The 25,582-nt window shown below is 36.1% G+C and overlaps 1 pseudogene; it reads right to left on the bottom strand.

Moving 5' to 3' along the window:
- Window positions 1–10,869: 10,869 nt before the first annotated feature.
- OR5J17P (olfactory receptor family 5 subfamily J member 17, pseudogene) lies at window positions 10,870–11,808 on the bottom strand (annotated as a pseudogene).
- Between the last annotated feature and the right edge of the window lie 13,774 nt (window positions 11,809–25,582).

Raw genomic sequence — 25,582 nt, 5'->3', positions numbered from 1 at the left:
CTTGAGGAACAAAGATGTAAAATATTCACTAAAAAGGATGTGGAAAAATCTATGCAATCTTTTTGCTTAAAGTTAATGCACAATGTGATTTCTGTACATTAGGTTATGAGATTTAATGTTTCCTCTATGTGCCTCCGAAAGAAACAGCAAGCACAAAAGAGTTCAACATATATTTATAGTTTTTCTTCTCTATTCCAGGCATGTGTAGTTCCTGGAGTTAGATTAATGCCCAAGATAGTAAAAATATTGGACTTCTTTGAGAAAGAAAGAGAGATTAAATATATAAGTTAAGTAGATTTTACAATACAGTAGACTGTAGACAGTAGACAGAGTGGATGCAGACAAAAATAGTTGTCAACGATTCTGGTGTTTTCCTCACCTAGAAGAATAAAATTATAGAATCTGTGTGTGTTTGTGTGTGCACCTGTATGTGTAAGTCTTGTCTTTTCCTTCTGTTTTAGCCTTCATACTCTTCCTTGCTATACTTTAGAATTATGCTTAATATTGACTGTTCTGTGACATCTGATAACTTGAAGTATTCAATTGTATTAGTTTGCTCAGGGCACTCAGAATCTCCCAAGTTTGTACTCCCCCTTGAAAGTGGTTAACTTGCTTAATATCGGGTGTTTGGTTTAGAAGATTCTAACATTTCCTTTTCTTTGTGAGAGAACGTAGTTATCCATGCTTAAAAATTATGTTCCAGTTGTTTTATTTGGGTAAGAGGATTATTCTGTGTTGAATTAATTATGTTGCCTCTCTGCTTAGGTTGATGCTTCCCAATTTTCATCAATATTGACTACGCACTGTATTTTAATTGACTTTCAGTGCTTAACTATTGCTCCAACTCACTACCCACATTTCCCCATATGCTTGCTTTCATTTTTTAAATTTCTCTTTTTCTTACTTTCATTGATCTTAATATTTCTGGGATTTCACTGAAACTATTAGTCTACAATATTTGCTCTGTTCACCATGATGAATCAATATTCTCTGTTTAGCCAATGGACATTTAATAAAAATATTTTATTGAAATAAAATTTACGAAGTGCATGATACAGCATAACCAAGATGTTCTTCAGTAGGTGTATGAGTAAATAACCATGGTACATCTAGAAAATGGAATGCTATTTAGCACTAAAAAGAAATGAGCTATTAAGCTTTGAAAAGATAAAATGGAACCTTAAATGCATGCGTCTAAGTGAAAGAAGCCAATATGAAAAGGCTGCATACTGTAAGATTCTAAGTCTATGACATTCTAGAAAAGGCAAAATTATGGAGATGGTAAAAAAGTCAGTGGTTGACAGGAGTTGGGGCAGAGGAAGGGACAAATAGGAGGAGTACAGAGGATTTTTAAAGCAGTGAATCTACTTTGTATGAAATTATAATGGTGGATACAAGTCATTATATATTTGTCCAAACCCATAGAATGTACAATACCAGGAGTGAACGCTAATGCCAACTATGGAGCCCTGCTGAGAATGATGCATCAATGAAGGTTCATCAGCTGTAACAAACGTGCCACTCTGGTGGGGGGCATGGATAATGGGATGGGGGACTCTATGCAAGTGTAGGGGCATGGAGTTTATGGGAAACATCTGTTCTTAATTTTCCTGTCAAGTTAAAACTTCTCTAAAAAGTTTCAAAGTACAAAAAATGTGCATGATACAGTGACATAGGAGGTAAATATTATGAAAATGTTGATGCAGTTAAAAGGAATATTTGCAATGGTCGTAAAGACTACCAGGTAATAATTTCTGACACTTTTGAGTACTATATGACAGACATTCCTCATGTCTTGATGAATTTAGTCATCAGAAAGTCTGTGTGAGACAGGTTCAATTAAAATTTCCATTTTTCTCATTATAAAATGATGATTCAGAGACGGTAAGTAAATTGTTAGAATCCACAAATGTATTAGGTGTTAGAGCCAGGTTTAAAAGACAGGTGGTTTAGTTCATGCTTGAGGATTCATGCTCTTAATAAGTACCCTATATTGTCTCTTATGCCTTTTTTATGCTTTGCTGATGTCATCCCAGAGATGACAGAGAGTAAAACGTCACTTTGGTAGATAACATATTGGAAGAGGAGAAGCAAGAGAGAGATTAAAAAAAAAAACAAAAAAACAAAAGCAGTGAAGTGCATGTCTGGCACAGAAAGTGAATTCAAGAAAGATATAATTAATTAAAAATAGATAAATTGAGTCACAGAAATATAAATGAATTAGACCATTTTGCATGAGTTATTTGCTCAAATAAAAAGCCATAACAAAGTGAATGCAAGGCAAAGTCTGAGTAGACCTATAATAAATTGGGGAATGGGCAGGAATTGCCATTAGGTCATCAGAAATATGCTGAAAAAGAAATAAACAAGGAGGTTCCCATTTTAAGAAACAATTTCTGTTCTAAGAAGTTCAGTTGTCTTTAAGAAATGAAAATTGAGAAGAATCAGAATTACAAAAAATTCAAATATCAATTGCTAATGATTTGTAGGAAAAATTCTACCAGGGACAATATAAGATATAAATGTTCTTTCCCAAAAAAGACAGGTCTGTGTAAGGAATATTCATTCTCCATCACTTTCTGCTTCTCAGAATTTGAAGGAACTTTTTATATGAGCTTCAGCCATTTTAGAAATTAATTTGAGGACAAGAGAATATATTGATTCCAATATTGTTGAGTTACTGAAACAGTGAAAGACATGAGGCCCAACAGGTGATCATTTATTTTTAATTGTCCTCTTCCTTGAACCAGTATTTGTTGAGTGACACATTAAATGGGAAAAGCATTCCTAAGTGATACAGTAGGGAAAAGATTAATGCCGCATGCAGTTGTGAAAGTTAGGCATCATGTTATTTTAGGATGTGCCATTCATATGGACTAAGATTTGAAAAAACCTCCCCAAAGATGTACAATATATTAAGCATCCCTTTGATTCATGTAAACGTCCAAGGGCTGCCCACCACAGTGATTAGACAGATAAAAGGACCACCATACATCTCAAGAATATCTATCAACATCCTGAAAAGAAAGTTCGCTAATCAACCTACACAGTTTGTCATTGAAAGAGATCCTGAAAACATGAAAGAAAAAGAATATTAATTGAAAAGTTTGAAGATGAGAGTTAAATGTTATTATCTTTAGAATAAGAAATAATCTGATTCATTAAATAAAGACCCACAATAATCCTAATACTCCCAAGTGTCAAATTGCACATGCATATGGTTTTATAATTGGAGAAACATACCACTGGGAAAGGAGTGTACAGGAGATGACAAATTGGTTTCACATATATCTCAGGATTCCCTAGAGAAAAAGTAATCACTGGAGAGCTGAATGGGAATGCTATGAGATGGAAAGGTCTCAGAATCATATAACAGGAGGAGTTCTATTCTAATACTGAGTACATGTGTGTGGCATACCCTGGAACTATCGGGGGCATGCCCTTCCGAAGGGGATATGATATTTCTTATATTTGAGCAGAAGTATAGTATTTATTATGTTATTAAATACAATATATATTAAATACAGTATTATTAAATACAATATATGTATTAAATACAATATATATTATTGTATTTATAGTCAATATTACCTTTATTAGTCCCTTGATAAGTATTAACATATTCTGTATGATATTCTTTAAATCCCAACAAACTTGCATGACATAATACATGAAATAATAACAAATTATGTGATCAGATGTGTCTACATAATTCATGTATCAATATATTGGTTTATAACTCAGAGTAATAGAGATCAGTCAACCATATAGGAGACAAAGTAAAATTTCAGGTTTTATTCTGTCATAGAAAATGTTGGCATTTTTAAAACTCACCTCTCCATGGAATTATTCCTTGGCTATTACGGTCAACGTTGATTCTATAAAAATTATGGACTTATTAAAAAATGATTTGTAACTAGAACAATACAGAGATTTCTTTCAAGGCTTTATATTTAACAAAGACATTAAATTCTCATCAATTTTGTCTAGACATAAAGAATTTAATACCAACGAGTAAATGTGGTTTCTGACTCTCACAGGGTGGCTTATACACAGCTTAACCCCTTGATTCCACTGTGTTATTCCTCGGGTTCCAGGTTCCCTGGTAGTCTGCCTTCTTTCCACCTTTCAGTTTCTTCTCAAGTTCCTTTTATATATCATGTCTAGGAATGCGTGGCAGTTGAATATGGAAACTAAAGCATCACTGTGAACACCAGGTGAGCAGCTCAAAATAACTAGCTCGGCCCGGTGGAGGTGTTTAATAAAAATGTGCCTTGAATCTAAATCAACGACTATTCAGTTAATCACAATGAGGCTGGGTGTAAGGCCACAAGCCCAGCTGGGCTATGGTGGCAGGATATCTTGCTGGGAGACCAAAGAAACGACCCAGAGACTGTGAGCGAGGCATGTAGGTTTATTGGGGCTTACTTACATGGAGAGCGTCCAGTGGCGGCCGGACGGAAGTGTGCACCCACACCCGGCCCCTAATAGATGCTTGCTTAAGTAGGCAAAGGAACAAAGGCTGCATGCTTGCCAAAGGGCTGTCGTTGGTACAACCAGCATTCCCAGGAACAGTAACTCACATGGAGGGGCTTTGTGTCCTGTAAGATGCAATGTTCTGGTGGGATAAGGGAGGATCCAGGCTGGCCAGGCCCAGATCCTTACAAATCTCCATAGCTGGGCTGCCTGTCCAGAAAGGAGCCAGAAATACACATAGTTGCAATGGGCCTGGGGGTTTCTGCCGAACAAGTTAGGCCCAGGCCCTACACTGCTTCCATAGCCAGAGACATATTGAAGCAAAATATAAGCAGAGAGCACTATCCTTATAATTCCACATTGTTATAAAGCCAAAGTTTTTTTTCCTTGAATAGCACACACCTGGAAATTGTTGATGTCTCCATAGTTGTTTTGTTTCACATTTTTATATATTAAACCATTTATTTTTTTCTTTTAATTTTCATGAATATCACTTGCTTTACAGAATTGATTTTTTAATCACACTCATATATTTAAGCTTTTTCTTCTGGATTGCTTTATACATATTTTACCCTTTTGCCTGATTATTGTTTACAAAAATCAATGTCCTCTGGCAAACCTCGTAAAATGCCCTTGCCCCTGTAATCTGATCTGATGAGTCATTCTCCCTTTTAAAACTTCAATCACATCCATGGTTAAATTATTTACAAAATGTTGAAGTATTCCTTAAATAACTATATTTACTTAAAATAAAGAGCAGTGACATCAACATATTAGGTTGATGGTTAACTAAAAGAGGAAGGAGCCTATGAATAACTTCAAAGTAACAATATAGCGTTGTCAAATGGCTACGTATATCCCATGACCACAGAGTGTGGATTATTTTGAGTTCAACATTTTCCTTTGGATTAAAATCTCGGCATAATTATGAGTTTATTTAGAATGATATAAAATGAAATCCATAGTGTCTTAGCTTTTAAAGTTTGAAAAAGAGCTCAGATAGTGGTAGCCTTATGCATTCTGCCTTGTGCTGGGCAAATTTTACACAACCTATGGCAAAGCCTATTGGTTTGCCCTATCTCATTTATAGAGAACAAAACTTATATGTCTTCTTGATTCAAATCCCAATATCTCTATGATGTAAAAATTAAGAATAAAATGGTGAGACTAAAAAGAAAATGTAACAATGAAATATTTAATTCAGAAGAAATCAAGAAAAGAAAGAAAAAAGAACACGGAAAAGGTGAGACAAATAGAAAGCACTAGGTAAATGGCAGCTTTAGGCCCAAATATTTCAGTTATCATGCCACTTATTACACTACATGTGAATAGAATAGGACTCCACTTAAAAGACAAACATTATGACTAGATAAATGAATAAACTTTATCCTATTGTGGGAAGCCTTGAATTGTACCTAGGAGTTGAACATGTGCTTCTCATAATCTCTGATATGACATAATACTTTTTTTATGCTTTTTTTTTTTGGTGAGGAAGACTCGCCTTAAGCTAAAATCTGTTGCCAGTCTTCCTCTTTTTTTCTCTCTCCTCCCCAACACCCCAGGACATAGTTGTGTACTCCAGTTGTAGGTCACTCTAGCTCTTCTTTGTGGGGTGCCATCACAGCATGACTTGAGGTGCAGCGTGCAGTTCTGTGCCCAGGATCCAAACCTGTGAACACTGGATCACTGAAGAGGAGCGTGCAAACTTAACCACTAGGCCACAGGGCCAGCCCCATGATATGACAAAATACTTCTGAGTGCATCATTAAAATCGAGTTGCTCCTTTGCTGCAAATACTCAATGGCAACACCACTTACAGTGGCTTAACTGACTGGCTGCAGCATTCTAAGAGGGGCTTGAGGCCCTTGGGGGCCAGTCGTCTTATGCTGACTCCATCAGGAATCTTGTTCTAAGAATTCACCACCATAAGAAAAACATGTTTATCCAGGTAGAGACAGAGAAACTAGAGCAGGCTCTCATCTAGGAAAACTGGCCATGCTTAAGTTGACTTATAAAGTTGATGAGGCAATGTACAATTGTCCTGCAAGTGTTATTAAACAGATGAATCAAAATGTGTACAACAAGCCCTCAGGAAGGAAGGACTTGCTAACATGTTGATTGCAATGAAATCTGATTTAAGTGTCAGACTTAGGCTAATGGGGTATATGTGTATATATGTGGGAAGACTATGGGCAGCCTACAGTCTGGCAAGACATCACTTGCTCCCTTACAGCCAAAGTGTCACAAATTAAAAAGGAACTCACACATATACAATAGAATAATTTTTTGTAATCAGATAGATTCAGAATAAAAACAGTGATGTCCCTGTGGGAAGCAGATGGGTAGTGCTTCACACTAACAACTGGAAGCCTGAGCTGCTGAGGACTTTGTAAAATTATTTCCAACCATAATAATGACAATCATAATTATAATATTATTGATAATGTGTAATGGCAATATGCATGCAGAATAAAACACTTCAGATTTTGATACTGACAAAATCTCATTATGCTCTGATAACCTCACATTATGATGTCAGGTAGAGAAACTTGTATGTAAAATTTAACCCTCAGGTAACAAAACATCAATTTGCTCAATCTCTTTGGATGTCTTGGAATCTATTTCTGTTCCTGGGACTATTTAGTTTTACTATGTTGTTATGTTTTGAATAATTAGCTGTGAGTTTGCCTTACTCTAAGCGTGTTATTCACATACAACAAGAAAAAAAATAAAGGGAGAATGTGAGTCATCTAACTTTCTTCTTATTTTTGTCAGATTCTTTAGCCTATTCTAATTTCTTTACCCTTCTGTTTACATTTTAGAAACAGCTTGTTGATTTCTCCAATTCAATTATTAGATGCTTCACATCTTAACAATATTGTGTTTTCCAATCCATGAGCAAAATATAGTTCTACATTTACATAGATTTGATTTATTACATCAGTGTTTTGCAGTGTTGAATGTGTTGATCTTGTGCATATTTTGTTAGATTTATAAACATTTCATGTTTTTTGCCTTTATAGTTATAAGTTATACATTTATCTAAAATTCCAGTTGTTTATTGCTTATATACAGAAATACAATGGAATTCTGTATGTTGGTCTTGCATACTGTGAACTTGCTATATACAATTGTTAGTTCTAATAACTTTTGCAGATTCAATTTATACATAAACAATCTTGTCATCTACAAATAGAGAGAATTTCATTTATTTGTGTCAAATCTATATGTCTTTTTATTTATTTACTTCATCTTAATGCAAAGGCTGGGATCTCCTTTACGTTCTATAATAGTTGTAGTGAGAGAAAACAGCTTTGCCTTTTTCCAAATTTAGTATGAAAACATTCATCTTCTCATTTGTCTATAATAAAACTATAAGTTTTATAGTATATGTTCTTTATCATTTTTTAGGAAGCTCCTTTCTGCTTTCAGATTACTGAGGGTTTAATTTTATTTTATACCATAATTGGATACTGAATTTCATCAAATCCTTTTCTGTATCAATTGAGAAATTCATATATTTCTTTCTTCCATATTCTGACAACATGATGAATTACATTATTGATATTTGAATGTTGAACTGATGAATCAAAATGTGTACAAGAAGCCCTCAGGAAGGAAGGACTTGCTAACATATCCATCTCATATACACTCCAAAATCTATTTGTAAAAACAATCATTTTACAATTATATTTTATATTATAGGAATACTTAAAACTCTTTTCTCTTTTTTATGTAGAGAGATTGTTAGCAGGCTCAATGTGCTTGACCTAACAACTATGAGCTATCAACAATAAACTTATTTGAATATTTCTTCAACTGTCTCATGGGCTTTAAGAATTCCAGACTGCCACTACTAATCTTGACAGTAATGGAGCTAAAAAATACAGAAAATGTATTTAATTCCATCTAATTTTAATGCAAATATATTTCTTCACATTTCTTTTTGTTTGTTCATGGTAAATGTTGACATTATTAAATGAAGAAAAACTATATAATCATAGAGTGAATACTTACAGAACTAAGTCAGTAAGTGGGTGTCAGCTTATGTAGTCTAATTATAAGTGTATTCAATGGCATTTCTGTAAATGATGTTTCCATAATGTGAAATACCTGCTTGGTAATTTTTTAAACATCATGTGTAAAGAGGAAGAAGATGCTTAAAAGGAGAGGAGAAATTGTTTTTGAATTTTAAGTACTCCAAATTACTCTTTAACTCATCCTACATTTGTAGGTGAAATTTTAAAATCTGAAGTTTCAATCTTAAGGCTTCTGTTATAATCTCAAAAGTAAACATAGGGACAGCCACCCTCCCTTTTCAGAGATTAAGACCTAGAAAAAAAGAAACTTTAATCAAATAACATGTTTTTGGAAGAGCTGAGGTGGACAGCTCTCATTATATTTGCCTGGGGGTCTAGCACTAATGATTCTGCCCCCCAAATTTCAAAGTGTGCGGGGGGTTCCAACATTTTTTTTCACAATTAAAGGCTTTATGTAATTTGCAGCCAGAACATCACATACTGGTGGTCAGAAATGAGCACTTCTGAAATTGCTCAGATAGGTCTCGGCAGCCTGAGAAGTCTTTCATACTTTCCTTTCGGCCTCCATTGTTGTTCTCTTTATGCTGCAATCCAGGCAGCAGGGAATGGTGAGCCTGATTCTGCTGAGGTTAGTGGCAAGAAATTCTCTTACAATAGCTAGGAGTTCTACAGTTCGACTCAATTCTGACAACATCTACAAAGTTAGCATCAGATTCCATAGACTGAGGGCTCAGTCCCACAAGACTGCCCTGCATTTCAGATGCTAATCACAAGTCCAGCTTATTACTTATGCCTCTGACCTGGTGAGCATAAATCAAAGGTTTCCCTGACCTCCCTCCTTTGCTAGAGCAACTCACAGAACTCAGGAAACCAGGTTACTCACTAGATTACCAGTTCATTACAAAGGATATCAAATGATGCAAATCAACAGCAAGATGGAAACATACATAGAACCAGATAGGGAACAAAGAAGCTTCTGTTCTCATTGAGTTGGGCCTGGCACAGGGGCACGTGGAAGCGTCCTGGTTCAACATACTGGATCTCTCTGAACTCATGTCTTTTGGGTTCCTAGGAGGCTTTATTACATAGGCAAGATGGATGAAACCATTGGCCATTGATGATTCATTCAACCTCCAGCCCCACTCTCCTCCCTGGAAATCAGGATGTGGAAATGAAAGTCCCAAACATCTATTCATGGTTGCTTCCCCTGGTAACTAGCCCCCATCCTTAGGTGTTCTGCAAAATCACTTAATTAACGTAAAAAAGATACCTTTATGACCCTCATCACTAAGGAAATTCCAAGGGTTTTAGGAGCTCTGTGACATTAGCTGGACAAAGACTAAATATATATTTCCTATTATAAATCGCAATATCACAACCACTCTCTAGTTAAAATATGTCAATGAATGCAAATTTCAGCTATAAAATTATATCCATGTTCTTGGAAACTTGAGAATCAATTATTTTTTTCTTAATAAGTACTATGTTTTTATGTCCTTAAATTCAGGGATTATTATACAATGTTTCCTATAAATAACAAAAAATATAAATGTAGTACTGTATTTTGTATTGATTCAGAGATTCATAAGCTAGATTATCAGAAGGCCGATGCAATAGATTATCATTTTTGTGATGCAGCTGTATGAATTAAACCACTTTGCCTTTCTGGCTGCTTTTTCGTATTGACAAATAGAAATGGCAAGCAACAGGATATATTGGAGTACATGAGGAAGCCATTTGGTATAAACCTAATTTGGCCTGACTTTGTTTTTCCACAAGGGCCTGACTGTGGCCATTGAGCATGCATTGTCTATCTGCTTAGACATTTTGAGATAAAGGTGCAACTTCCCTCCCCCTCCCAACATTGGCATCTCCTTAAAGATTAGCATCTTTCTTTAGGCTGGGAACTGATTGCAGTGCTCATTTGTGACTGCCCAGCTCAAGGCAACAGACCTTCCACCCTGCGGCATTCACTGAGACAGCAGACCTATCTGCTATTTCCATCAATCGCTGTGCTGACAGAGCAGCCTCATGACTATTGTAAAAGGGACATTTCAATCATATGTGAAATACACTCTTTGAGGGTATATAACCACCCTGTACACCCCCACTTCTTTGGAGTGCTCTGTTCCTTTGTGGAAAGACTCTCCTGGGTTATAATCCTCAGATTAAACTCAGAATAAACTCACCCAAATTTTCATTTATAGATTGGTTATGGATTATTTTCGTCTGCAATATGACAAGTGCATAGAATGAAAAGATCTGTACAATCCTTAGAAGCTTTAACATTCATGGAATTCGTGGAAGTGAGAACCAATTGGTGGAATGTTTTAGGATTAACAGGGACTTGAAATTAGCAGGGGAAATGTTTCATTTCTATGGCCCTTCTCACAGCATCTTTTACCTCTTTGTTTCTAAGACTGTAAATCAGTGGGCTTAACATGGGAATCACTAGTGTATAGAACACAGAAACCACCTTCTCCTGTTCTACAGAATACTGGGAATTTGGCTGAATATAATTAAAACTTAAGGTGCCATAGAATATGGTCACAGCAGTCAGATGAGAGACACAGGTAGAGAAAGTTTTCCGTCTGCCTGCTGCTGAGTGGATTCTCAGGAGAGCAATAGCAATGAATACATAGGAAATGATCACAATCAAGAAGGTGGCTAGGGCAATGACTCCAGAGAAGGTTAAGAGCAACAATTCATTCATGGAAGTGTCAGAACAAGACAGCTTTAGCAGTGGGAGAACATCACAGAAGAAGTGGCTGACAACATTAGACTCACAGAAGGACAGTCTCCCTAAGCTTATCGTGTGTGTCAATGAGTTAGTCATTCCACCTATGAATGACCCAATGACTAGCCCTACACACTTCCTCTTAGACATGGCTGCAGTGTAAAGCAAAGGGTTGACAATGGCCACATAACGATCATATGCCATCACTGAGAGCAAGAAGCCTTCCGTGGTGATGAACACACCAAAAAACAAATGCTGCACTATGCAGGCAGAGAATGATATGGTTTCACTCACAACCAAGAAGTTGATCAGCATTTTTGGCGCAATAACTGATGAATAGCAGGCATCTACAAATGAAAGGCAGCTGAGGAAAAAGTACATGGGTGTGTGGAGTTTGGGAGTGATTTGCATTAAGAAGATCATGCCCAGATTCCCCACCAAGGTAACGGCATATATCACTAGGAATAACACAAAAAGCATAACTTTCAGTTCTGCAATGTCCGTCAGTCCCAAGAGAATAAATTCAGTAACAGCCGTCAAATTCTCTTCAGCCATTTGTTAATTCTTTATCTCGAAATCTAAAGTGATAAAAATAAAGAAATTACAATGGACACAGGAGAATCCAGTATTTAAAAAAGCAAATAGAAACACTTATACACATGTCCTTGGATAAATATGTTATTTTGCTGAACCAAAGTTTCCTCATTGATCATGCATGGTAGGAGCTTGACTTGATTGTCTCTGTTTTTTTAGTGCTAGTTATGATTCTGTCCCATAAGGAAATAAGTGAAAAATCATTCTGGTTCTCAAAAATTTTGGTCTGTCTCTAAAATGCCTATCTCTGTATGAAGACAATACTGGCCAGGGGGATAATGATGGTGAGTGAAAGACATTTTCAAAATTAAATTTAAGTCCTTTTTTGAACTCTTCATTTTGGAAATAAAAGAAGTAAATTACAAGAGGTCTAAAATCAACTGTACTGTAAACTATGTAGTTAAATCACAAAAGCACTATGATATAACAAGAGAATTGGCAAAGATTATGGGTCAGTGGGGCTGACATCCAGAGATGATGGCATGATACTCTTCAAAGTGCATAAATCTCTGTTCTCTAATGACAACTCTTTACCAGCAATATGTAAGGAGCCCTCAGTGGAATCACTCAGCCCTAAGACTCAAAACATAGAAAACTATGTTTTGCTTAAATGGAGAAGTTAGAGGTTTCATAAGCTATCTGAGGCCCTGAATAAATAAATTAAATATTTATTTTTGGCTATAAATTTGCTGTTATATAAATGCCTACACAGGTAATGTATAATATTTAACATATTCATTTATTTGCTCTGTACATGTATATATAAATATAACACTCTATATACACTCACACACATATATAGAAAACACAAACTTTTAAATGTGGATAATTACAACCACCTATTGATCTGGAATACTTATTCATATCCTTCCTATAATGATAACTATATATGACCATTATGGTTTTTTAAATCCAGTTTCCATTATGTAGTTCACTTATTTATACTCTTTATTCAATTGTATTATATTTCTAGAAGAATTAATATGTCAATAATAGAACTCTTTCTCCCATATTCCATGTTTAGTTAATAGATCACATTTTTAAAAATAAAGAAATACAAACAATGATAAACTTTGGCCTATGATAATTCTATAAAATAATTTTAATTAATATATTTCAGTTGCCACAAAAGGGAAGTGTTTGGCATTAGCCCAACCTGGGATTAAAATATGTTGCTGTCACTTATTGACTTAGTGACTTTGGGAAATTCTCTCATCTTCTTTCGGCATGTGTATAATTACACCTATATCACGTGATCCATGGAAAGAAAATAGGAGATATTGCAAGTAAAATAGCAATTGTCACTTTGGGTATATAACTACTCAAATATAGATAGTAAGATAGATAGGTAGGTATATAAGTAGGTAGATAAGCAATATATTGATAATTCATACATGAGTATTTTTAGGGAGGGCATATGTGAGTATACATCATGAAAGAAATTACTTTAGTCAATTACTTTTCCTCTATTTTAAATCTCTGGTTAATTTTATTTAAACTGATAATTAAATGAAAATACAGATGGATGGCTTAGAACTTTCTTTGATAAATTATTAGCATATACATTTTCACAATTTCTCATATGCAGCTTAAAAACTACCAAAATATCTACCAAAATGCATAAGTTCTTTCAACCAATAATGTGAAGGCATTACATTTCAAAATTGATTATTACATCAGTTCGTCACATCTAAACTGTCCAATGCTGTAGCTAGTAACTTCATGTGAATATTTAAATAGAAATTAAAACTAAATGAAATTAAATCAAATTAAATTTTACTTTTTGAACTAGTCCCAATGCAGTTGTTCGTTAACCGTATGTGACTAGTAGCCACTATATTGAACAGCACAGGTTACCGATCATTTCCGTCACTGCAGAAAGTTGTATTAATAAGAGCTCTCATCTAACTCTCTGACTTATCTCTTTAGAATACCAACTGAATAGCAATTTCTTAAGGAAGGATTATCTATTTTAAGTAGTTTGAATGCAAGCATAATTAAGCAAATGGAATTTCCAAATGAAATTTAGAAATTCAATTATATCATTTATTCGAGGATGCCCATTCTCTGCAAAATTTAAGGTGATGTTGTAAACAGAAATGAATGATAAGATATGGAGTTAGAGTAAATAACCTCTAGTATTCATACCAGTCATATGATTCTATCAGGTTTAAAACAAACTTTCTGACTAATGTACTAAATATGAGGAAAATCAAATAAAAGGGGAAAATCAATTTTAACAGCATAAATTTAACTTACCAAAAAATATTTTAAAATTTCAGCTTTAGAAACTTCCTGTCCTTTTCCATAGTTTCTTACCCTTTACTCAAAAAAAATTCAGTTAATAATTATACTATATGCAACATTATTAAATATTTGAATAGTATGTAGCTGGAGATAACTCCAGGCAAAATTATTGAAAGTAAATCTTAATTATTAACACACAAAAATCAGAATAACAAACTAACGAATAAAGTTTTAACACATTTAATTTTTTGTTCCTCTAAGAGGACAAATATAGATAGAAGGGACAGCTATATACATATATATATATATATATACACATTTAGATCAGCCTCTAATGAACTCTGTCACAGCTTAAATGTTATACAGCAACAAATGAAACCTTTGGAAACACTCTATTTCTTAAGGGATTTCACAATTTCCCATGACTCATATATCTCCCTAGAGGATACAGTTAACTAAAATGCTATAAAGTTAAGAAAATGTCAAGTAAGCGATGGAGGAATTCTTTAATTCAGTAAAATATAATAAAAACAATAATTTAAGAGAATTTACTCAATAGAATAACCAAGTGACAAGTGCTTAGATATTACTAAGCTTGTTGCAAACTTTGTCCTTGGAGTGATAAGAGACTGGTTCTTAGTTCTCCTGCTTCCTTCTCAGTCTTCAGAGAGTCTTGTTTACCTTGTGTTTGGCTGTATTAATTTTCTGGCCTCTCCTACCCACTGCATCCCTACATACAAATCTGGTTTTTTTTATTAAGATTATGATAGTTAACAACCTTGTGAAATTACAGTTGTACATTATTATTACTCATGTTATAGGTACACCACTTCACCCTTAGTGCCCTCCTTCACCCTCCCTTTCACCTGGTAACCACTGATCAGTTCTCTTTGTGTATATGTTAACTACCACCTATGAGTGGAGTCATACAGAGTTTGTCTTTCTCTGTCTGGCTTATTTCACTCAACATAATACCATCAATATCTATCCATGTTGTTGTGAATGGGACGAATTTGTCCTTTTTTTATGGCTGAGAAGTATTCCATTGTATATATATACCATATCTTCTTTATCCAATCATCAGTTAGGCTGGGCACTTAGGTTGGTTCCATGACTTGGCTATTGTGAATAATGCTGCGATGAACATAGGGGTGCATGGGATTTTTGGAATTGCTGATTTCAGGTTCTTAGGATAGATACCCAGTAGTGGGATGGAAGGGTCATAAGGTATTTCTGTTTTTAACTTTTTGAGAACTCTCCATACTGTTTTCCATAGTGGCTACACCAGTTTGCATTCCCACCAACAGTGTATGAGGGTTCCTTTTTCTCCATAGCCTCTCCAACATTTGTCACTCTTGGTTTTGGATATTTTTGCCATTCGAAGAGGTGTAAGGTGATATCTTAGTGTAGTTTTGATTTGCATTTCCCTGATGATTAGTGATGATGAGCATCTTTTCATGTGTCTATTGGCCATCCATATATCTTCTTTGGAGAAATGTCTGTTTATGTCCCCTGCCCATTTTGTGATTGGGTTGTTTGATTTTTTGTTGTTGAGCTGTGTGTGTTCTTTATATATTATGGAGATTAACCCTTTGTCGGATAAATAACTTATAAATATTTTTTTCCCAATTAGTGGGTTGTTTTCTTGTTTCAATCCTGTTTTCCCTTACCTTGAAGAAGCTATTTAGTCTGATGAAGTCCCATTTGTTTATTCTTTCTATTGTTTCCCTTGTCTGAGGGGTTATGGTGTCTGAAAAGATTCTTTTGAAGCTGATGTCAAAGAGTGTACTGCCGAGATTCTCTTCTAGAAGACTTATTGTTTCAGGCCTAATCTTTAGGTCTTTGATCCATTTTGAGTTTATTTTAGTGAATGGTGACAAAGAATGGTCAATTTTCATTCTTTTACATGTGGCTGTCCAGTTTTCCCAGCACCATTTGTTGAAGAGACATTCTTTTCTCCATTGTAGGCCCTCAGCTCCTTTGTCGAAGTTTAGCTGTCCATAGATGTGTGGTTTTATTTCTGGGCTTTCAATTCTGTTCCATTGATCTGTGCACCTGTTCTTGTACCAGTACCATGCTGTTTTGATTACTGTAGCTTTGTAGTATGTTTTGAAGTCAGGGATTGTGATGCCTCCAGCTTTGTTCTTTCTCAGGATTGCTTTAGCAATTCGGGGTCTTTTGTTGCCCCATATGAATTTTAGGATTCTTTGTTCAATTTCTGTAAAGAATGTCATTGGAATTCTGATTGGGATAGCATTGAATCTGTAGACTGCTTTAGGTAGTATGGACATTTTAACTATGTTTGTTCTTCCAATCCATGTGCATGGAATGTCTTTCCATCTCTTTATGTCGTCATCAATTTCTTTCAAGAAAGTCTTGTAGTTTTCATTGTATAGATCTTTCACTTCCTTGGTTAAATTTATCCCAAGGGATTTTATTCTTTTTGTTGTGATTGTGAATGGGATTGAGTTCTTGAGATCTTTTTCTTTTAGTTCATTGTTAGCATATAGAAATGCTACTGATTTATGTATGTTGATTTTATACACTGCAACTTTGTTGTAGCTGTTGATTTTTTCTAATAGTTTTCCTATGGATTCTCTGGGGTTTTCTATATAAGAGATCATGTCGTCTGCAAACAGTGAGAGTTTTAATTCTTCTTTGCCTATTTGGATTCCTTTTATTTCTTTTTCCTGCTGAATTTCTCTGGCCAACATCTCCAGTACTATGTTGAATAAGAGTGGTGAAAGTGGGCACTCTTGTCTTGTTCCTGTTCTGAGAGGGATGGGTTTCAGTTTTTGTCCGTTGAGTATGATGTTGGCTGTGAGTTTGTCATATATGGCCTTTATTATGTTGAGATAGCTTTCCTTCTATACCTATTTTATTGAGGGTTTTTATCATAAACGGGTGTTGGATCTTGTCGAATGCTTTCTCTGCATCTATTGAGATGATCATGTGGTTTTTGTTTCTCATTTTGTTAATGTAGTGAATCACGTTGATTGACTTGTGGATTTTGAACCATCCCTGTTCCCTGGTATAAATCCCACTTGATCATGGTGTATAATCTTTTTGATGTATTGCTGTATTCGGTTTGCCAAAATTTTGTTGAGGATTTTTGCATCTATGTTTATCAGTGATATTGGCCTGTAGTTTTCCTTCTTTGTGTTGTCCTTGTCAGGTTTGGTGATCACGGTGATGTTGGCTTCATACAATGTGTTAGGGAGTGCTCCACCTTCCTCAATTTTCTGGAATAGTTTGAGAAGGATAGGTATTAAATCTTCTTTGAATGTTTGGTAGAATTCTCCAGGGAAGACATCTGGTCCTGGATTCTTATTTTTGGGGAGGTTTTTGATTACTGTTTCTATTTCTTTACTTGTGATTGGTCTATTCAGATTCTCTGTTTCTTCCTGATTCAGTTTGTGGAGGTTGTATGAGTCTAGGAATTTATCCATTTCTTCTAGGTTGTTCACTTTGTTGGGATATAGTTTTTTATAGTATTCTCTTATGATCCTTTGTATTTCTTTGGTATCTGTTGTGATTTCTCCTCTCTCATTTCTAATTTTATTTATTTGAGACTTCTCTCTTTTATTCTTAGTGAGTCTGGCTAAGGGTTTATCAATTTTGTTAATTTTTTCGAAGAACCAACTCTTTGTTTCATTGATCATTTCTATTGTCTTCTTAGTTTCAATATCGTTTATCTCTGTTCTAATTTTTATTATTTCCCTCCTTCTACTGACTTTGGGCTTTGTTTGTTCTTCCTTTTCTAATTCTGTTCAGTGTCGTTTGAGGTGGTTTATGTAACAATTTTCTTGCTTATTGAGGTGAACTGGTATTGCAATGAATTTCCCTCTTAGGACTGCCTTTCCTGTGTCCCCAATCACTTGTTACAGTGTGTTTTCATTTTCATTTGTCTCCAGATACTATTTGATTTCTTCTTTAATTTCTTCAATAATCCATTGTTTGTTCAGTAGCATGTTGTTTAGTCTCCACATCTTTGCCAGCTTTATTCTTGTAGTTGATTTCTAGTTGCATAACATTATGATCCGAAATGATGCTCGATATTATTTCAACCCTCTTGAACTTATTGATGCTTGATTTGTTTCTCAAGATATGGTCTATTATTGAGAATGTTCCATGCGCACTTGAGAAGAATGTGTAACCTGCTGTTTTTGGATGAAGTGTTCTATAGATATCTATTAAGTCCATCTGGTCTAATGTTTCATTTAATTCTGTAATTTCCTTGTTGATTTTCTGTCTGGATGATCTATCTATTGGTGTTAATGGGGTGTTGAGATCCCCTACTATTATTGTATTGTTGTTGATTTCTCCTTTTAGTTTTGTTAATGGTTTCTTCACAAATTTTGGTGCTCCTGTGTTGGCTGCATATATATTTATAAGTGTTATATCATATTGGTGGAGTGTCTCTTTCATCATTATGTACTGCCCCTCTTTGTCTTTCTTTATCTGTTTTGCTTTGAAGTCTACTTTGTCTGATATAAGTATGGCAACACCTGCTTTCTTTTCTTCATTACTAGCTTGGAGTGTTGTCTTCCATCCCTTCACTCTGAGTCTGTGTTTGTCTTTGGTGCTGAGGTGTGTTTCCTGGAGGCAACATATTGTTGGATCTTGTTCTTTGCTCCATCCTGCCACTCTATGTCTTTTGATTGGAGAGTTCAATCCATTTACATTTAGAGTGATTATTGAAACGTGGGGGCCTAATGCTGCCATTTTATCACTTGTTTTCTTGTTCTTTTGCATTTCCTTTGTTTCTCATCCCATGATTTTTGGATTCCTAATTCAAGTAGGTAAATTTCTGTATTGGCTTTCTTCTTATTTGTAATTTGTGTCTTTATTCTTGTTATTTGTTTAGTGGTTATGAGGCGGTTTGTATAACACATCTCGTAGATGAGATAGTCCTTTTTCTGATAGCATCCTATTTCCTTAAATTAAAATGTTCCATTCCTTTTCTCTTCCCCTTCTAGTTTGTTATGGTCAGATTTATTTTTTTCCTCTTCCTTTTTGTGTTGTGATTTGTGGTTAAAATGACTAGGTTATATTTATTCTTGGGGTTTCCATTCCATTTGTCTTTAATGTTTTATTTAACTTTTGCTAACCTGTTCTGATGGAGAGCTTCTACTTTCTGTTATTGTCCTTCTTCTTATCTCCTTTATTCTGGATTTTGTAACCCCTTTCCTTTTTTTGATTTTTCAGGTCTGACCTTCTTCCTGAGCATTTCTTGAAGAGGAGGTCTTGTGGCAATGAACTCCCTTAACTTTTGTTTATCTGGGAAAGTTTTTATTTCTCCATCATATTTGAAGGATATTTTCACTGAGTAGAGTATTCTTGGCTGCAGGTTTTTGTCCTTCAGAGTTTTGAATATTTCATTCCAATCTCTTCTAGCCTGTAAGGTATCTCCTGAGAAATCTGCTGATAGCCTTAAGGGGGTTCCTTTGTAGTTTATTTTCTTCTGTCTGGCTGCCCTTAGCATTTTCTCTTTGTTGTTGACTTTTGCTAGCTTCACTACTACATACCTGGGGGTTGGTCTTCTTGCATTGATAAAGTTTGGAGATCTATTGGCTTCTGTCACATGAAGTTCCACCTCTCATCCCAAGTTTAGAAAGTTCTCAGCCATTATTTCTTTCAACAGGCCTTGTGCCCCCTTCTCCTTCTCTTCTCCCTCTGGTATACCTATAACCCTTATGTTGCATCTCCTAACTGAGTCGGATAATTCTCGGAGAGTTTCTTCATTGCTTTTTAGTCTTAGTTCTCTCTCCTCCTCTCTCTGCAGCATTTCTATATTCCTACCCTCCAAATTGCTAATTCTGTACTCCATATTATCGACTCTACTGTTCAAAGAGTCCAGATTTTTCTTAATCTCCTCCATTGTGTTCTTCATCTCCAGTATTTCTAATTGGTTCTTCTTTATAGTATCAAGCTCTTTTGTGACATAGTTCCTGAACTCATTGAGTTGTCTATCTGAATTATCTTTTAACTCGTTGAGTTTTTAAATAAGGGCTGTTTTGAAATCATCATCATTTAGGTTATAGATTTCATTGTCTTTGGGATTGTTTTCTGGGTACTTATCATTTTTCTTCTGTTCTGGAGATTTAATATATTTTTTCATACTGCTTGATAGCGTGGATTTGTGCCTCCACATAGAGATAGAGTTTAGTCGTTGCTTTCATTTGTTGCAACTGGTGTGGGGGGGGGGGAGCAGCTGTTTACACTGCACCAGGCAGGAACCATATCAGCTGTTACTGACTGGATCAGGGCCCCTCCTCATAGTCAGTGGTCCTGTGTGGTCCCTCATCAGTTGTGGCAGCAATCCCAACGGGACCTCAGGCTGCTGCTGCCTACTGTTGCAGACTACCTAGACACGCTCCCTCCCTGGGGTCTGCAGCAGTGTTATGGGCTTTCCCAACAGCCAGGAGCAGGATCACCTGTAATTGAAGCTCTGTCACTGGCAGAGCCCACAAGATCACATTTGTCCACTATAGGTCCCAGCAGAGCTATGGGTATCTTCTGCAGTCTGTGGTTAGCTCACCTAGCTGTGCTACTTTTGCCCCAGGGCCTTCCAGCCTTGTGATTGCTGGTTGGGACCTCTCCACTAGTGCTGTGCAGAGGCTTTTGCTGAGGTTGCTGTGGGAACCTGGAGTTCCCCCTGGGCCACATAGCTGCTCCACTGGAGCTCTACCCAGCCCCAAACCACTCCCACAGAATCTCTGGGAGCCCCTTGCCCCATCTGGGTCATGGCCAGAGTCCACGGGCCTGGCAGTGGCTGGTAGGCTGCTGCCTTGTGGGGAATTCTGCTCTTTGGGAGCTTCCTGGTGTTCTGAATGCTGGGCAGGGTCTCTCTGCTAAGGGCGAGCAGAGGCTTTCCCTGCTAGTGGGTGCAGGACACTGGAGATTTCCCCTTGGCCACGGAGCTGGGCACTAGAGCTCCACCCAGCCCCCAAGCACGTCCACAGGAAGTCTGGGCACCTCTTGCACCATCCTGTGCACAGCTGGAGTCCATGGGCCTGGCAGTGGCTGGCGGGTTGGTGCCCTGCCAGGAAATCAGCTCCCTGGGAGCTTCCCTGTGTTCTGATTGTTGGGAAAAGACTCCCTGCTAATGGCAAGCAGAGGCTTTCCCTGCCAGCAGATGTGGCACCCTGGAGTTTCCCCCTGGGCTTAGGTGTAATTGCAGGGGGCTTTGGTAGGGCTGTTGTCACCTGTTTCTACTGTTGCTCCGCAGATGAGTGCACACTCCCACCCTTGGTGTGTGGCAATGCTATGGGGGAGTCCACTGGAAGAGAGCCTCTTGCAGGTACTAGGCTGTTGGGGGGTCAGGGGTCGGAGAGTTTTCACCTATTTCTACCTCCTCCCCGGGGTATGTCCGTCCGCCTTATGATGTATAGCAGCATGGGTCTTTTGGGCATCTTGTGGTGCTATCTGGATATCCTTTGTTAACCAGTGAATGTCCAATTAGCTGTGGATTCGAAGGGGGAGAGACAAAAAAGACCACTCACTCTGCCATCTTGGTCCTGCCTCCTCTGATCCAAATCTGTTTTTATATGTAGAGCTCTCAGGCAGGAGAGAGCTTTTTGCCCTCCTTAGTGGTAGCACAGCTCTATTTTGTATCATGGCAAGATCTTGGGCCAAAGAACTAAACATAATGACCAAAACAGTAAAACTTCTAGAAGAAAACTTGACAAGGTAGTTTTAACTAGAACACATATAAAAATTCAAAAGAATCAATAGAAAACCCAAATTAAAATGGACAAAAGTTTAGACATCCTACAAAGAAGACACATGAATGACCAACAAGTACAAAGAGAAATGTTCATTATTGTTAGTCACCAAGTAAATTAAAATTGAAATTATAATGAGATATCATGTTACACCAATTTTTACTTCCTTTTTCTTCTTTGTAAAGATTGTCACCTGAGATAACATCTGTTGCCAATCTTCTTTCTGTTTTTTTCTTCTTCTTCTCCCCAAAGCCCCCTGGTACATAGTTGTATATTTTATTTTATTTTTAATTTTTTTCTTAAAGATTGGCACCTGAGCTAACAACTTTTGTCAATCTTGGTTTTTTTTTTCCTGCTTTATCTCCCCCAACCCCCCCCCCCCCGTACATAGTTGTATATCTTAGGTGTGGCTCCTTCTAGTTGTGGCATGTGGGACACCGACTCAACGTGACCTGATGAGCAGTGCCACATCCGTTCCCAGGATCTGAACTCTGGGCCACCGCACTGGAGTGAGGGAACTTAACCACTCGACCACAGGGCCAGCCCCAGTTCTATATTTTAATTGTGACTGCCTCTGCTTGTGCTATGTGGGACGCTGCCTCAGCATGGCCTGATGAGCGGTGCCATGTCCATGTCCAGGACCTGAATCAGCAAAACCCTGGGCCACTGAAGTGGAGCACATGAACTTATCCACTCAGCCACAAGGCTGGCCCCCATCATTTCTAAATTAAAATTGTTTAAAATAATAATAATAAAATTATTTTCTTTAAATTAAAAAAAAGTCTACACCAAATATTGGCAAAGGTGTGGAGAAAACTACACTCTCATACTTAGCTATTGGAAATGTAAAATGCTACAATAAGTTTGGAAAGCTGGTAGTTTCTTAGAAAGTTAAATACGCATTTACCCTATGAACCTGTTATTCCACTCTTAGCTCTATAGTCAAGAGAAATTAATACATGTGTCCACAAATACACTTAATAGGAGTGTTTATTCTAGACTTTTCATAATAACACAAAACTCAAATATCCATTGATAGAATAATGGTTAAAGAATTGTGGTATATTTATCCAATGGGATATCATACAGCAATAAAAAGACAACATGGATGAATTTCAAAATCACTATGCTGAGTGAAAGAAGCCAGATTGACTATGTATTGTGTGATTAAACTTGCATGAAATTCAGAAACAGGAAAAATATTTCTAGGGATAGAAATGAGAGTGGTAGCTGTTGGGGGTGGGAGGATATTGTTTGAGAGTTATGGTATGAGGAACATTTCCTTATGATGGGAGTGGCCTAGAGTGTGGGAGGAACAAAGCTTTAGGGAACTTTCCTTCGTGTTGAAAATGTGTTCTATCTTGATTTTAGTATTAACAAAAAATGAAATACACTTCAAAACATCAATTTGTACAATGTAGGTTCATGTTTATGTGTGTAAATATCCCTCAATTCTTATAAGTCATAAGAAGAAGACATGGATAAAATTTATGAGATTACCTTATATTAGACTTCACTCTCAGTGAGGTTGTACTGAACATTATCCAAGAGTGGTAGGATCTGAGTTAAGATTATATTATGGTTGAGGCAATCATTATAATAACATGTTGCATTACAACAATTGTTATGGGTTAGCCATATGAAAGAACAAGGCATATATCTCACTCATTTAAAGATGAGGGATTAATTTAAAAATCTTCTACTTATCAATCATATGACTTTGGGCAATTTACATGGTCTATATAATCTTGCCCTCTGAATAAGGGAATAATAATATCTATCTCACATAGGTTCAATGAAATGTTTCTAACTCAGTGCCTATTACATATTTTTATTGGAACAATAACTTCAAAGAAAAAGTTCTATGTGATGATAATAACGCCATTTGCAATTTGGGGACTGTTCAAGTCTTAGTGGGATAAAGCCAATGTTAAGGTATTTTCTATTATTATTTTAATCATTGACTCTGTGCAGATGAGTAAGTACCATTACATCATGTAGGTCTTCATGGAACTGCACAGATCATTCATGTCATTTTGTCCCTTTCCTTGAATTGTCCCTTATATTTTCTCTTTTGGGAATTTGTAGAGTGTTCCTCATAAGTATCAGGCGCCAAAAGGCAATTTTTAAAAATCTCTCAGATGATTTGGGCATAATCATCTGAATGAATTAACGTGCTACTTCCTCAGGGAATATCATTAAGAGAGAGTACGTGCATAAATTCTCCCTCCCCAAAGAAAAGGTAAAGTAATTTAGGAGAATAAAATCCAATTTTTCATTAAAGGCAAGTGAATAAGAATTGTTGATTTAGATTAACACATGGGCGTTGGTAATTTCCCATGACTCCTGGCTTCTGAATATGAACTCTCTTATAGTCACTGGCAGCTGATTCTTTACACCACAAAAATTCATTATTTCCTTTGCTAACTGGATTTCCTGTAGTAGTATGTTATTTTCAGGTCATGAAATCTTATGAATTAACTAGATGCCATAGATACATTTGATTTGTGAGTCAATAGTAGCATTTGTACATTGCAAGTGAAGAAAAAGTTAGAAATATCTGAAAGAATTATTACCGATCTCATCTATTAGAATCTAGTAAGGTTAGCATTTCCAGATAAAATACAAGACGCCTGGTTGCATTTGAATTTGAGATGAACAACACATAATTCTGAGTATATGTCCCATGTAATACTTGATAAAAATTTTACATGAAATGATTGAAAAAAAATTTTAAAATATGCATTACCAATGCAATATCTTACCAACAGAAAATAATTTTAATATAAAGATTCATATCTGCTTTTGCATAAGGATAAACTCCCATGCATGGACATGTGGATTTTTTAGTTGTTGTTTTCCCTACAGGGCTGCTTATTACACAGTTTACTTTTTTTTTTTTTTTTAGCATAAGCTTTGGAGACTGATTGAGTAGACTTTCAAATAAATAGAATTATTTTTAAGAGTCATGGAGAAAGCCGTGAACCTCAAAAAATTCCTAACCGATACCACCATGTGTAAATGTTGAAAAGTCAGTCACCATTCTGCATACTTTTTCTAGCCTGTCTTCTTTAACAATTACCCTAAATGAAACTATTTAAAATGCATTCATCAAGATATTCCAACTGATTAGATGTATTTTTCCAAATAGAAAGAATGAGCAGGATATTATCATCATTTTAAGATCCTGATAGCGATGCTTTTCAATAAATACCCAGAAGTGGGCTTGCTGGATCTTATGGGGAATTGCTAATTAACAGGTATAAAGTTTCAGTTATGCAAGATGGATAAGATCTAGAGATCCTACGACATTGTGCTTAATGTTGTGTACAGCATTGTGCCTATAGTTAACAATATTGTATTGTACACTTAAAAATCTTTTAACAGGGTAGAAATCATGTTAAGTATTCTTATCACAATATAATTAAGGTAAAAAAGAAGACTGGGCAGGGTAAAGGAATCTAGATATCTTCAGAGGAAGGTAGTAACTGACACTGAAAATGGAGGTAAACTCAATAAACACTAGAATAATTCTTAGGAAAGAGTTGAAATCTTCAAGGAGATAAGACTGGTACTGGAATTCTGAATTCCTTTGCTTAATCCAGTGTATCTCCCATTCTACAGAATATGAATGATAGCAGGCTCTGCAACTCTTAGTTCTTATTTGTGAAAGAGGGAAGGATCTGAAAGTAGAGTGGGACTCAATGGAGCAACATCAGACAACTTGAACTAGGAAAAAGGGATAAAAGTGGCTCACTGAT

Source organism: Equus caballus, chromosome 12 (genome assembly GCF_041296265.1).
Source record: "Equus caballus isolate H_3958 breed thoroughbred chromosome 12, TB-T2T, whole genome shotgun sequence".
Lineage (NCBI taxonomy): Eukaryota > Metazoa > Chordata > Mammalia > Perissodactyla > Equidae > Equus > Equus caballus.
This window is presented reverse-complemented; position numbering and strand designations above follow the sequence as displayed.